A 15,477-nucleotide genomic window follows, 5' to 3' on the forward strand; every position below is an offset into this window, starting at 1 on the left:
GCCATCACCAGCTCATCATCCAAAGTGATCCAAGGTCACCCACCCATTACCTAGTCATCAACTAGCCCATCCAGATCTAACTGGCGATGTTGAACCATGTATCGGTTTGATATCCAGAATCAATACCAGTTCAGTACTGTCTACATACGTCCATAAATCCTGGTAATCTCTGTTGGTGATAGTATTTAAAACATTCGAGAACTTAGATTTATGGAATACAAATGTGCAATTTTGTCCTCAGGCCTGTTCCACCATTTCATTGATCAGGAATGGATTTGCATTTTAATCCGTTTACCTACAGTAGTTTCATATCCCCTAATACCGTTGTTTCACAAAACTGCTTTCAAGATCATGTTAACCATCATGTTGACAATTAAAAAGGATATAAATGGAGGGGAAATCCATGCAAATTCCCAACTGACAGAAGAGATAATAAAATACAAAATGGTAATATTCTTGCATAATGTATTCTCATCCTCCAGCTTCAAGGCAATAATGTCAGCTCCCTATACAAAGCAGGATGGTTGTTACATGAATTCTTCTGTTAAATGGGAACAGTGACATATCATCAATAATGTCAAAACTAACGAACCAGTCAAGACAAAGAGAAAAAAATAATAAACCTCTCAGGCAGTAAATAAATCACGCAAAGCTGCAGTAGCTGAGAGGTTAGTGAACAAAATCAACGCTGCTAATTCTCTGACACAGTTAGTGACAAGAGAAGGGATAAATTGCTCAGGCCTTTACTCTAGGACTCAAAGGACAAGGAGTGTAATTGGATGTGGCTCGTCATTTTGCGATGTTTGAACTGCTCCCTATTAGCAAGTATTGTGTTTATAATTAAAGACCAAATGGGGTCAGCCAAAGCAGAGCCTGGCCAAGAAACAATGGAGGTAATTACCTCAGTTGAGGAACGTCTACAGATGGCTTAAGGGCACCTCAGAGAGAATGTGCGTCATGTGGAAATTATGATGGAGTAACTTAAATTAAGGCCCGAAAAGTATCTGGGTTACTGAAGGCACGTTTACCTTCAGAGCAATGGATTTAAATTCATGAATCAGCCCGTGCAAGTGCTCAGCAGGATCCAAGCCACATTAGACAAGGGCTGGGAAGTGGCAAATAACATATGTGCTAAACAAATACTGGGAAATGCCCACTCCCTGCAGGAGAGGATCAAACCATCTTTCCTTGACATCCAACGTATTACCATCAACTTATATCTACTTTGAAGAAGTTCTCCTCCTCTCTCCGATGAGAGTTCTGCAACATCCTCTCTTGCTACTCCCCCTCTGTGAATCCTCTTGCTCTCCGACTCAACAAACATGTTACAACCCAGACTCGCTACCACAGCCACATGAGTTTTCTCGGTGCTTGCCTGCGCCTCCATCTTCTACCCCGGGGATTACTTCTCGCCAGAGATGCTACCTGTCCTGCTGAGTTACTCCAGCATTTTGTGTCTATCTTTGGTATGAATATTGACCTCTTTAACTTCAAGTAACCCTTGCTTTCCCTCTCTCTACATCCCTCCCCGTCCTAGTTCCCCGACTAGCTTCACTGTCTTTCTGATTCAATTTTACTGATTGTATGCCTCCTTGCCACTTTCCCCTCAGCTAACAAGGATCCATTCTACATTCCCTTGATCTACGTCCCCTTTGATCTTTCGTTTTCACACCTTACCCTTCCATGTCTCTATGTCTCCCTCTCCCCTGACTCTCAGCCTGAAGAAGGGTCTCAACCTGAAACGTCACCCATTCCTTCTCTCCAGAGATGCTGCCTGTCCCACTGAGTTACTCCAGCATTTTGTCTATCAACAAAACCATATACATCCCTATCTGTCCCTCATTTTACACCAGCCACAGCCGATACACCTGAAATAGCCCCATCCATTCAAACGGTCATCGACCACCACTAAAATGACAAGCAGAAGTCTGTGGCCATTCATTGTAATCCATTTTAATGAACTTTGTCACTTGCAATTAATTAAATATCTTTAAACGCCAACAACTGCAATATTTTACTTTTGAGAGTTTCAAAAGGGATGCATTATTCTAAAAAATCAATAGTTTTATTCTTTTCATTATTTAAATATAGTTCCATTGTTTTTAAATGACTAATGATCAAAGGTATTTGATGCTTAGTGGTCAGCACCGATTTGGCGGGCCGAAGGGCCTCTTTCCTTTTACTCTCTGGCTCTGGTATTTAGACATGAGCTGTCTGTAGACCCTCACAGTGGTTCAGTTTGTGCTCCTTGTGTGCCAGTCTCATCTCCACGATGGATATGATGGCTGGCCCTCGATTTCTTGAGGCTTTAACGAGCTGTGAGCAATATCGAGGGCATCCAGTCCATGGGACCCACTTCCTCCAGGCAGCAGGAACTTTTCACTCAGTTCCTCCCTGGTCGGCAAGTGAATTACACCCACTTCATTAACTTACCTTGACCTAGATAACTGGAATACCATCAGCACGTGAGTAGATCCGCATTCCCACGGTATAAGGTTACCAGTTGCCTGAGGTAACTTGCTACCTTAATTTAATGCATGACCTCTGACTGGGTGGAGGAGAGGTCAGTAACTATGTCAAAAGACCTGCCAAACTTGTTCCATTTCACCATGGCAACTATTTACCAGACTGAATATGATAGTGGCAAAAAAAGATTTTTATGTGTGATTAGAAACTGCAAAGTTAAAACTGTGAGGTAGGCCTATTTTCAACGGCAGAATGGGCCATTGATACTCCAGTGGGGGTGGGACGGTGGTCTGTGAGAGTGTTGAGAAATGGAAAAGATAATTTCCCAAAGAGAGAGAAGCATATAAGAGGTACACCAAAGAAATTATGTTTCTTCGTGATCAGACGTTAATTACGTATCTCAGAATAAATGTCAGAAGAAGAATGCAAAGCGTTAAAGTAAAAGTAAAGAAAACCCCTAGCTTTTCTTACTGAAGGCAACACCATAGGGCCCAGCTAATAAAAAATTCTCTCTTCAGCTACTTTGGTTTCTGCTTGGACTAATGATGAAAGGCTTAGGGATTAAATGGAGCCAAGCACTGACTTCAGCTAGGTTTGCAGATAGCTAGCTGTGCATAATAATTGAACTATGTGATAACACGCTCAGTGCCCACGTGAAATTCTTTTGGTCTGACGTTCCACTCAGTATGTTGCCATTGACAAGATGTAACGTCCTGTCAGTGTTGTCATGAAGATCCCAGTGATCAAGGTTGACCGCACAAAGACCTTGCCCTGTGCAGGACCCATTCCCTGAGTTCTGCTGATGCCAGTGTGCTTTTAGCAAGAAGGGCCAAATTAGCTTGGCATTTTAACTGATTCAAACTGGGGAATGTCATAAGAGGCCAGCATAACTTTTTGCCCCCCAGCTTGAATATTCCGCAAATTGTTTTGAATGGTAGAATGGGGAGCGTGGGAAGAGTACTGATCATCAGACGTAAAATAGCTGGAGAAAGAACCAGAACAGTGGTACAACGCCAGAGGCCCGTCTGTACGGAGTTTGTACATTATCCCTATGACTGTCTGAGTTTTCACTGTGTGCTCTGGCCACACATAGAAAAAATAGGTGCAGGAGTAGGCCATTCAGACCTTCGAGCCTGCACCGCCATCCAAATCAATATCCCATCCCTGCCTTCTCTCCATACCTCCTGATCCCTTTAGCCACAAGGGCCACATCTAACTCCCTCTAAAATCTAGCCAATGAACTGGCCTCAACTACCTTCTGTGGCAGAGAATGCCACAGATTCGCCACACTCTGTGTAAAAAATGATTTTCTCATCTGGGTCCTAAAAGACTTCCCTCTTATCCTTGGACTGTGACCCCTTGTTCTGGACTTCCCCAACATCGGGAATAATCTTCCTGCATCTAGCCTGTCCAACCCCTTAAAAATTTTGTAAGTTTCTATAAGATCCCCCCCCCTCAATCTTCTAAAATCTAGCGAGTACAAGCTGAGTCTATCCAGTCTTTCTTCATATGAAAGTCCTGCCATCCCAGGAATCAGTCTGGTGAACCTTCTCTGTACTCCAGAGGTCAGCATAACACACTGCAAAGATGTACAGTTTTGGCAGGTTTCTCTTACCTCATTCCTACATGGCTGGTCTTTTATCTCACAGTGACATCCTCTGGGCTCTCTAATCAGAGGAAACAACCTCTCAATATTTCCCCTGTCTATCCCTCCCCTCAACCTCTACTCCCAACCAAACTAGTAGAGCTGCTGCCTCACAATGCCAGAGAAATGGTTCAATCCTGTCCCCCGGGTCCTGTTGTGTGGAGTTTGAATGTTATCTCTGTGACCACATGCGATTCCTCTCACATTGCAAAACCCGTGGGTTAATAGGTTACATCAACCACTGTGAATCTCCCCTGACGTCGGTGAATGGCAGAATCTAGGGAAGTTGATGAGAATATGAGGAGAATAAAATGATTACCGTTGTGGATGGGTGGTTAATAGTTGGCACTATTGGGAATTGTATTAACATTTGTTTGATAACGCTCCTGCAAATGATCATTGTTCTTGGCAATCCCTTGATTAAGGGATGAGCTCTAGCAGGGATTTAAGATAGGTCTCAAGGAGACCAATGTCTAGTCCCACCATAAAAAATCAGCCCAAAGAAGGGTAAAAATTCCTTAAAGAACTCAGCTGTCTGCTGACAAAATGCTCTTTCCCGCCTCTTCCTTTCCTCTCCTTTCTGCTTGACGGGTGGACCATACCCCTCCTGGCATCACTGAAGTCTCTCCAGCCAACATTTGTTTTCTGAAGGAAGAAACTACAGATACTGATTTAAACAAAAGATGGACACTAACAGCTTTAGTAACTCAGGGGGTCAGACAGCATCTCTGGAGAAAAGGACTAGGTGACGTTTTGGGTTGAGACCTTTTTTCAGACTGAGAGTCAGGGGCCCTATTCCTTTTCTCCAGAGATGCTGTCTGCCCCGCTGAGTTACTCCAGCATTTTGTGTCTATCTTTTGTTTTTGAGAGCTTCCCTTCACTTGTGCTCTTGCAGAATTACCTCCAAGCACCATGAGATCCTTAACCACCATGGGTGGGAATCAAAGGATTGCTGTGGGGAGATGAAAATCTGCTTGAACAAGGATCATTGCCCCGGTGATTTTGGCTTCAGTGAGGATGCTGGCTTTAATGAAACAACTTGTCAACTGCCTTGGGATATCTTGTTATGTTAACGGAGTGGTGCAAATGCAAGCTGTTCGTGTTTAATCCATGCTATAAGCAATGCAATGAGAACCTTTATGAATATCTCTAATTTTATCTACTCAGTTGAGCTGGAATGGTTTTAGTGCAATTCGAATAGTCAGATAATTTCTAAATTATTTTGGGCCTTGAAATAAATTAATCAAAATGACTTTCCAAAACAGCCATTGGCTCATTCAATTTAAGCAATTGCAACATTAACACCTTGGTGCTGTTTGGAGGGAAAACTGGCAAACTGTTCCTGGTGCAGAGTTATACCAGTTAACACAAGAAGTGGGAGCAGGAGCAGCCATTTGGTCCTTGAGGTTGCTCCACTATTCAAACTGATCACCGCTAATATTCTACCTCAAAACTAATTTCACAATCTTATTCCAAAACCTCCCAATTCCTTAAATATCTAGTAACGTGTCAACTTCCGCCATTATTGCAATCGATGAGTGAGCTTTGACAGTGTGGGGTAAAAAATTGCAAACATTTGCCACTCTTCCAATCAAGAGATTTCTCCTCAAATCAGTACTCAAAGGCAACTCCTTTCTTCGGAAACCGTGACCATTAGTTCCAGACTCTTCAGCCAGAAGAGACATGCTCCCCACATCTACTCTGTCGAGTTGTGCATGGCAGAAGGTCCACGCGAGCCTCGCATGGCAGAAGTTCCTGGTGAGATGCGGTCAGATCCCAACAGAAGTCCGGGTTCACCCGGCGCAGAACAAAGTGATGGAAGCTGATGAGCCCAGCTCCTGATCACCCCAAAGACCGCGAATCAGAGAGGAGGTAAGGGAGCTGGTGATGGTGGTGGATGCTGGACAAGAGATGATAGAAAGAACCAGGGAGGGGGGGGGGTCTTACCTCTGTGCCTTCAAGGTCAGCAGAAGCAGCCACCCTCAGGACACGAAGGTTGAAGGTGGCTGGGCAAGAAGAAGATCGATGGTTTGCGGGATGACCAGATTGAGGTGACGACTGGAACAGGCCTTTATGCGTAGCTGCAGTTGGGACTGTGAAATGCCGCCAAAATCTGGCAACTATTGCATATAGACAGTTGGCTCTTTCTATGCATTATGTGCTTAACAGGTGATTGTGCTTATGCATGGCAATAATCTTACTGATCTGTATGCAAAAAAAGTATCTCACTGTACCTTGTTACACATGAAAATAAAGGAACCATTGAATCATTGTCCTCTACAAATACTATCATTTCTTATGCTGCTAAACTTTGGATGGAAGTCTATCCTACTCAATGCTTCCTCATGTGACAGACCACATCTGCATTCAACAACTGTCTGGTGAATCTTTACTGCTATCCCTTAAATATACCCCCTTTTGGGCAAAAGAGTACGGTGGTCCATGTGCGGTCTCATCCATGACATACACAGTTGCAACAAGACTTCTTTATTCTTACATTCAAACTTTACTCTAATGCTCAAACACTTTTGCAATTAAGGACAACATACTATTGTCCTTGTGTGGAAAGGAACTGCAGATGCTGGTTTAAACCGAAGATTGACACAAAATGCTGGAGTAACTCAGGCAGCATCTCTGGAGAAAAGGAATGGAGACGGGTCTTGACCCGAAACGTCACTCATTCCTTCTCTCCAGAGATGCTGTCTGCCCGCTGCGTTACTCCAGCATTTTGTGTCTATCTTCATATAATTTACTTTCCCAATTGCTTTCAGTAACCTGTAAATAAGGAATGTCAGGTCCCTTTGAACTTGTTAATGCTGAGCATTTCTGTTTTTTCTTCCAGAAGTGTTATTCTATTGATTTAGTGAACATGGGCAGCTAATTAAGAACCCACAGCTGCGTTGTTCCAACCTAAATTTTGATTTTTTTTAAGAAGTTGTGTGCTGTGTCTACATTTATAACCAAGCTCGTCACACTGCAATGAGCACTCTTCCATCTGCCTTACCAGCATTGACAGCAGGGTGTAATTGCAGTTGGGACATTTACATAAGTAGCTTCTATTATAAAGGGAATGTAGGAGTTATAATAGAGACAAATAAAAGGTGAGGAGTGATGCCTTTAAACTGAGAACTGAGCGATGACACACCCCAAACCATTCTTTGTAATTAAATGCTGCCCTCCGACCTCATTTACTTGGAGAATACACTTGGTATGAAAACATACTCCACCCAGACAACATCTTAGGGGATAGACAACGATAATCTACAAGACTAGAATTACTCTCTTGAACGATATTTGACCGCCAAGAGATTTCATGGTCCTGTCCTTTGGGGCATCGGCTCTTGGATAAAGGTCAGATCCATCTGGTGATCAAATGTCTAATAAACTGGAAATCCACGAAGATGATTATTCTCCTCAATGCATTCCCCTCGTCTTTAAGTCGTCTGGAGCAACAACCTCATTAATTTGCAACATTTATAATGGATGATTCCCAGTTCACTGGTTGAGCAGTTGCAGAAGTCATGTTGAGGTCAGTGCAAATGACTACTGGTATTGATTAAAGCCTTATTAAAGCATTTTAAATCTTGGGTATTGGGAGCATGACCAGTCAGTTAAAGTGTTTCAACTTGAGTCTTTGCAGCCACCTTTCAGGTTGAGGTAGCTTTATTAAATCTTCCAAAGAATGAAACACCTGCAAAATATTTATTTTATAAGAGACTTATTTGTTAACAAGGACAGATTTCGTCCATTGTCTCTGTACGTTTTTCATGCTATCGGCTCTATTACTTAAAGATCTGCACCCTCTGAACAAATTTGTTCTAATCCTGGTATTCTCCACCATGCCCGAGTCACACTACACAATATCCTGGCATTCTCCACTCTATGCACTGTCCAGCTCAATAACTACAGGTGCACAACCTTTTATCCGAAAGCCTTGGGACCAGACACTTTTCGTAATTCAGAATTTTTCGGCTTTCGGAATGGAAGATTTTTAGCGTAGATTTTAACGGCTGGCTCAGTGGTAGAGTGCTCGGCTCGTATCCGCAAGGTCGCGAGTTTGCGCCTCGATCCCGGCAGTTACTCGATCGCGAGTTTGAGTCTTCAATGTAGATTTTTCTTGCAGAATAGGAGAGAATAGGGAGGGTTAGGCTGGGATCATTCTCTGCGAGATGATCTTAGTGCGGGAGACAAGTGTAGGAGAGGTGTACTGACTGTGTGGGCAGAACTTTGGAAGTGATTGCCCACCATTCTCAAAAGCCGCTGTGTCTCCCTGTCCCTCCAACTCCAGAGGAATCCGCTCCCCGATGGGCCGCTACGGCGACAAGTGGCAGTTCGCCCACAGCCCGAGCTGCGCCCCCTCATCCGCAACCCAGGTTCCTCTGGAGTTGGAGTGGGGGCTGGGCTAGAGTTGTTGCTGGCTGTGAGTCTCTGGGATCTCCGTGCTTGCTGGCAGTGGGCCTGGGGGTCGGTGTCCCGATGAGGGGGCGCAGCTCGGGCTGTGGGCGAACTGCCACTTGTCGCTGTAGCGGCTCATCGGCGAGCGACTTCTGGTGGTCCTGACGTCTCTCAGCTCCTGTCCAGGGGGACGGCCGGAGACGTCAGGACCAACAGGAACCCGCTCCCCGATGCGCCGCTACAGCGACAAGTGGCAGTTCGCCCACAGCTCGAGCTGCGCCCCCTCATCCGCAACCCGGGTTCCTCTGGAGTTGGAGTGGGGCTGGGCTAGAGTTGCTGCTGGCTGTGAGTCTATGGGATCTCCGTGCTTGCAGTCGGTGTCCCGTTGGTCCTGACGTCTCCGGTCACCCCCCTGGAATGGAGCTGAGACTGGGAACTGTACCGCCCTTGCCCCCTCCCTCTGCAACTGCAAACAACCCCACAGTTCCCAGTCTCAGCTCCTGTACAGGGGGGTGGCCGGAGACGTCACAGCCCGAGCCATCAGCTTCTGTCCCTACGGGGACAGCGGAGAGCGTGTTCCTCTGGAATTGGAATGGGGCTGGGCTGCTGCTGGCTGTGGGTCTCTGGGTTCTCCGTGCTTGCAGTGGGCCTGGGGGTCGGTGTCCCGTTGGTCCTGACGTCTCCGGTGACTGGCACTGGCTCCAACGTGAAGACAGTGCAAAGCCCCCGCGCCGGTGCAATGCGCAGGGAGCTAGAGAGGGGAGGGAAAGGGTCACACACATGGCCGGGAAGCAGAGGGGTGTAGGTGGGGTGAAACTGAAGGGAGCGACAATTTGCTGCTGCCTGCCCGCTGAGTTAAAAAGTTCCCACGCAAGACTCACGATACACTGTGTATCGTGAGTCTACCGTGGGAACTTTTTAACTCAGCGGGCAGGCAGCAGCAGATTGTGAATTATTAACCCTCCCGCGCAATATACTCTCACCTTCTCTTTTCTGAATGGGGATTTAGTTCTCCTTTCTTCGAGGACCGACCGGAGTTTCCGCTGTCACCTCTGCGGGCCGCCCTCGGTGAACGTTTTCAAGGACCTTTCTTCAAGGACTGAAAAAATGTCCGCTATTCGGAGGTTTTCGTTATTTGGATCTTCGGATAAAAGGTTGTGCACCTGTACTCGATTATCCAGGTTTAGGAGCAGCAGGTTTAAAATGTAGATCAACTGTAATCTTCTGTACATCTTCTGAATTCTGGAAGCATGTTCAAATAATGTGCCTCTCAGTAGAAATGAATCAGCAGTTTACACTGACTAATTGATGGCCATTAAATATCATTGGAAAACATATAAAATTGCAGGTGCTGAAATCAGAAACTAAAAAAGAAATGCAGGAAGAACACAGCCAATTAGGCAGCCTCTGTGGAGAGAAATCAGTCAACGTTTTGGATTAGACACAGAACAAGGGTTTTCCCTGTATTTCTCTCCACAGATACTCTTTCTTCCAGCATTTCTGTTTTTATTTAAATAGCATAGGAGGGAGGCGGTGTTTACAGATAAATTCATTTTCAGTTGTGTGAGGTTAATGTGCCTTACAATGGTGAGGTCTCATTGGTGTCCACTTGGGAAATGCTGGTGTCAGGTTACTGTAAACAATCAGTCTTTTGCTGTGTCTAATTCTTCCAGATTTAGTGTCACACTACAGCCTTCCAAATACAATCTACATGGTTCAACAATAAATGTCCACACGTGCATCGATTGTAATAGTGGAAACAATTCGCACCACAGAGCTCAGAAAATAAGTGCCGTGCAGCATAACTGTATGGTTGCAGAATATTAATATCCAACATGGTGACCCCTAGTATTAATGGCTTTTTTTTTTACCACACTGGAGTTACCATGACCTTTAATACTCACTCAAGCCCGTGGAGTAACCATCGCTTTTAACAAATGCCTCTGAGACACTGACTTCACTAATGCTACACTCTACTCCCAAGTGCTCTTGTTCCCTGGAACACTCCTGGCATCTGGATTTGCTATCTTTTTTAACCCTCATATTGTCACCTAGGTTTATTGTCATGTTTACATGCGCACACTGTTCTTTAGAATTTGCATTGATTTTAACACTCTTATTTTTGCTCATAAACTGGCGCCTTCCCGAAGGCATTGATGACTGGGAAATATTGTCTCCTTCAGTAGGTTGAATGCAAAGATTTGGTATTAATATTGGTATTGGTTTATCATTGTCGCATGTACTGAGATAGTGAAAAATGTTGTTTGTGTGCTATTCAGTTAAACCATACTATATGCAAGTGCAATCAAGCAATACGCAAGTACAAGTATTCCGAAAAGAAAAATACCAGAATATAGTGTTACAGCATTATAGTGTTATAGTTACAGAGAAAGTGAAAATGAAAAAAACTGCAATGTCCACAATTGTGTTGATTGGGAAACTGGGACTACACCCTCATTGTATGAGAGGACTGTTCAATAGGTTGATAACAACATGGAAGAAGCTGCTCCTGAATCAGGTGGCACATGCTTTCAAGCGTTTGTATCTTCTACCTGACGGGAGAGCGGAGGAGAGGGAATAACTGGGGTGTGAATGGTCCATGCTTTTGTTGGGTGCTTCACCAAGATAGTATGAACTGTTGATAGAGTTGATGGAGGGGAGGCTGGGTTTTACATGAAGGACTGAGCTGCAAGCACAATTCTGTAATTTTATTGCGGGCTTGGACAGCCGAATCAAGCTGCGATGTATCCAGACAGGTCTCTACCTCTAACTGCTGCTATCCTCACCACTCACACACTAAACCCTGGAGTAAACAACAAACTTCAACAAACTTCAAACTTCTGGAGCTGTCTTTGTGAACATATCTCGAGAGTGACCCTGAGTATTTCATACCACAGGCCTAGCTGGTGTGTGGGAATCTCTTGCCCATGATGGCTTGGATTGGCATTCTGAATGGGACTGAGAATGTCAAAGGAGAGTACCCAAGAGTTGCTGCTTCCTTTAATCCAGTGACCTCTGACAATGCTGTGCAAAATACTATTGTTACAGAGTCATTATATATCGTACTTTAATTAGAATACATACAGAGACCATCGAAATGAGTACCGTAGGCTCGGAGTCATAAGTTGAAGTAACAAACATGACTGCCTGATTGCCACTAGGTGGTAGTGTGGAAACCTGACATGGATTATGGATCAGGTCGGCAGCAAAACCAGACATGGATCAAATCAGCAATACTGTTTGATCTACAAATGACACCTCCTTTAGTGCACTAGGTCCTCCAACTCATTGAACACACAGTAACTATATAACTATTGTTATACTATATGACTATAGTAATCCCCATATCTAGCCACAGGCTTCCTGACCCGTCCTGCATGCATACGGTACAGGCCTTCAGCTGTACATCTCACAGGAGTTGTTGCTACAGGCACAGCCTCCATCGAGAGTTTCTTAGCAGGCCACGACTCAACCAACACAGGTTTTGCAGGGGATTTGTCAACAGGCTTTACAGGGGTCTTCATCATCGACACCAGCCCCATTGGCAGTCCTTTTTTATAGCACACACAAACGATTCAATAGTTTCACCCTCATTCTGGTATCGTGAAAAATTTCAGACATTCGATGAGTGCATTAGCTTGATAATTGTCGAAACTTTCTCTTGAGACACTCCGGGTCATCCGGCGACTCAGCCTGAGTCATGATCGGCGCTCCACCATCAACAGGTTGATGAGTTATTGCGTCAGCATACACAAACGGTTGTGCTCATTCGTAAGTTTCATCTCCTACGAGGAGACTGTGTGTTCAATGTCTCCAGTCTCAGGGCTACCAGTCTCCATGGACACATTGATTCTAAGTGAGCAGATCAAGGAGGGTGGTCAGACTCTCGTGCTGCTTGAGCTTCAGAGAAAATTTGGGAAGAATGAAATGGCCAAATGACCTGACAGAACTGGAGGTATGGAGATCTTTTATCACAGGGCCTCACTCTTCTGCCCATAAATAGTCAGGCTGGGTAGCTGTGGAGAGTCCAGCCTGGTACCAGGAGCCCTTGAGCTTAGGGATGGTCATCAGGATGGGCAAGGTCACCAAACTGTACAGGTAGATGTTCCCAGATTGGATGGCAAGGGAGTGACATGGGTGATTTACGGCTGGGAAAGATAGAGTTTAGAGGGTTACCTGAAGCCCAGCATGGAGGGAATATGTGACTGTGGCATTTATTGAAGAAACATTGCCTATTGGGACTGGCTGCCCCTCCACTGCCGGCATTCCTGGGAATCCCACACGGCAGCTGGTGTCAATGTCATATTAGGCTCTCAACTGCATTGCATGAACTGGGGACATAAGGGATCCACAGGGTTTATGGACCTTGCATTTAAACACTTCTATCTTGCTGGCTGTCTCCTGCCAATTCTGGATAGTTATGTAAAGGAGCAATTGGGTTTGATGGGATGTGAATGCTGGTAACATCGAAACCTAATGATTCAATTTTATTATTCAGAAAATTAATTTGAACTAAAATTAATTAGGCACCAAGCAATATGGACGCAAAGGGGTTTTTTTTGGAAAATCATTTGATAAAAGGGTTCATTCACCGTGAAGCTGCCACATGTATTTATGTCTCAATATAGTCATTACCCTCTTCTCTTTGTGCAAGCTGGTCTTGGCTGTTCAGTGGAGCAGTTGTGCATTGATGCCATGTTCACAAACCACATTCAGCATCCTGCTTCCATCCCTGGCTCCGTGTTAATTGCAGGGTTCTTTATTTAGACATGTCTCACTGTACTTATGGGCCATCTCCTTTCAATTGCACCATGCAGGGTTAAAACGAGCAGCATTAATAAAAGAAAGAGGAAAGCTGCCAAACCAGTCTGTTGGCGTGGGCTGTCTGGGGAGGAGGTGAAAAAGCTTGTCCTGATTTCACTGCTTCTGAAGTTGTCTCATCATTAAATGCTCACACTCGATAATTATTTACTTGTGACTCAGGAAAAGATAGCTTCACCAAAGACTTTCTCTTAACCAGTGACTGACAACTTTTGAAAGAGGTATTTATCCTTGCTGCTTCAATCGATCTCTAGGATCATAAGACTCAACAATATCATCCAACTGGTTCTCTCTCTCTCTCTCTTCTCTCCCTCTCCCCTCCCTCTCCCCCTCCCCCCTCTCCCCCTCTCTCCCCCTCTCCCCCTCTCCCCCCCTCTCCCTCTCTCCCCTCTCTCCCTCTCTCCCTCTCTCCCTCTCTCCCTCTCTCTCTCCCTCCCTCTCTCCCTCTCTCCCTCTCTCTCTCTCTCTCCCTCTCTCTCTCTCTCTCTCCCTCTCTCTCTCTCTCTCTCTCTCCCTCTCCCTCTCTCTCTTTCTCTCTCCTTCTCTCTTTCTCTCTCTCTCTCTTTTTCCCAATTTCTCTCTTTCTCTCTCTCTCTGTTGCTCCCCCCTCCCTATAAATCTCTGTCTTTCTATCGCTGTCTCTCTTTCTCTGTCTCGCTCTCTTTCCCTCCCCCTGTCTGTAGTTCAACCTGGGCGGCACAGTGGCACAGCAGTGGAGTTGCTGCTTTACAGTGCCAGAGATCCGGGTTTGATCCTCACTACGAGTGCTGTCTGTATGGAGTTTGTACATTCTCCCCGTGACCTGCATGGGTATTCTCTGGGATCCCCAGTTTCTACCCACATTCCAAAGACGCTTGTAGGGCCTGTTTCTGTGCTGTACATCTCCATGAATCTGTGTAAAAAGCTCTACACGCTTTCAAAAATAACATGGGTACTATGCAGGTTGAACTCCCATCTGCCCAATATTAAGAGGTTAAGTTTGATGGAGACCAAAATTCTCTTTTATAAATTTTCATCCCTGGATGAAAATTGTCAGCTGAAACATTTAATCCCAATTTCCTCTACTCCCCCCTCTCCTCTATTCTCTCTACACCAACGACTGCATCTCCACAGACTTCTCTGAGAAACTTCTCAAGTTTGCGGATGACACAACCCTGATTGGACTGATCCGGGATGGGGAGGAATCTGCCTACAGACAGGAAGTGACACAGCTGGCGGCCTGGTGCCATCACAACAACCTAGAGCTCAATGTTCTTAAGATAGTGGAATTGGTTGTGGACGTTAGGAGACCTCCCCCTCCCCTCACCCCACTCACCATCAACAACACCACAGTCACATCTGTGGAGTCTTTAAGTTCCTGGGAACCATCATCTCCAATGACCTTAAAGGGGAAGGGGGGCAGTGGGGGGAGTAGGGGGAGGAGGGCACCATCGACTCTACAGTCAAAAAGGCCCAAAAGAGGATGTACTTACTGCGGCAGCTGAGGAAACACAATCTGCCACAGGCAATGATGGTCCAATTCTATACGGCCATCGTAGAGTCCGTCCTCACCTTCTCCATCGTGGTCTGGTTTGGCTCAGCCACCAAGCACGACACCCGGAGGCTGCAGCGAATCGTCCGATCAGCTGAGAAGGTTGTTGGCTGCAACCTTCCCTCCATTGACGAACTGTAAACTGCAAGGGCCAGGAAGCGAGCGGGTAAGATTATCTCTGACCCCTCTCACCCTGGCCACAAACTCTGAATCACCTCTCTGGAAGGCGACTCTGGATTTTCAAAATTGCCACAGCCAGACATAAACTAGGTGGGACAGTGGGATACTGAAGATACTGCAGAACTCCATGAGAATGAAGAAATTATTTTAAAATTAGTCGTCTCGCTATGTAAAATAAATATCTCTTATTGTAAATATAACAGTGCCATCCTGTTTTTTGAGCTATGGAAGTGCATTGTAGAGGTACCATTCCAAAGAAGATACAGGAGCCTGAAAACCATGAACACCGGATTCGAGAACAGCTTCTTCCCAGACCCTCGCAATCGATAACTGCACAACTCTTGAACACTGCACAAATCTAGCCACTACCTCAGCAACTATGATCTTCTACACAAAGCGTTTTTGGTTGCACTACTAATAATCAATAATACAATAAATT

This window comes from Leucoraja erinacea, chromosome 7 (assembly GCF_028641065.1).
Source record: "Leucoraja erinacea ecotype New England chromosome 7, Leri_hhj_1, whole genome shotgun sequence".
Taxonomy (NCBI): domain Eukaryota; kingdom Metazoa; phylum Chordata; class Chondrichthyes; order Rajiformes; family Rajidae; genus Leucoraja; species Leucoraja erinaceus.